Below are 449 nucleotides of genomic sequence, written 5' to 3' on the forward strand. Positions count from 1 at the left end.
GATGGTATGTCTGTTTTTTGCCGAAATTGTAGACAGTATGGTCACGAAAAAAGGGATTGTACTAATCAATGGTGTGTTAAATGTCAATGTATTGGTCACGGTGTTGAAACATGTAAAGAAGAGAGGAAATGTTATAAGGGTGGTAATGTGGGTCACCTTTCTGCCTCCTGTCCCCAGAAGAAGGAGGAGGGAGGTGATAGGGAGGTTGATAAGGAGAGTAAAGGGACAGAAAAGAAGGAAGAGAAAAGAGAGGAAGTTAAGGAGTCTGAGGGAGAAAAGAAAACCCAGGGTGCTTGTCCCAAAAGGAGAGAGGGAAAAACAGAAAAGGTTGAGAGTAAGAAAATTAAGGAGTCTGATGGAGGAAAGGGAACCCAGGAATTTGAGAAAGGGAAAATAAAAAAGAAGAAATTAGAAGCAAGTTTGGGATTAGAGTTGTCAGCTTCAGAGGA

Source organism: Bufo bufo, chromosome 2, assembly GCF_905171765.1.
Source record: "Bufo bufo chromosome 2, aBufBuf1.1, whole genome shotgun sequence".
NCBI classification, from domain to species: Eukaryota; Metazoa; Chordata; class Amphibia; order Anura; family Bufonidae; genus Bufo; species Bufo bufo.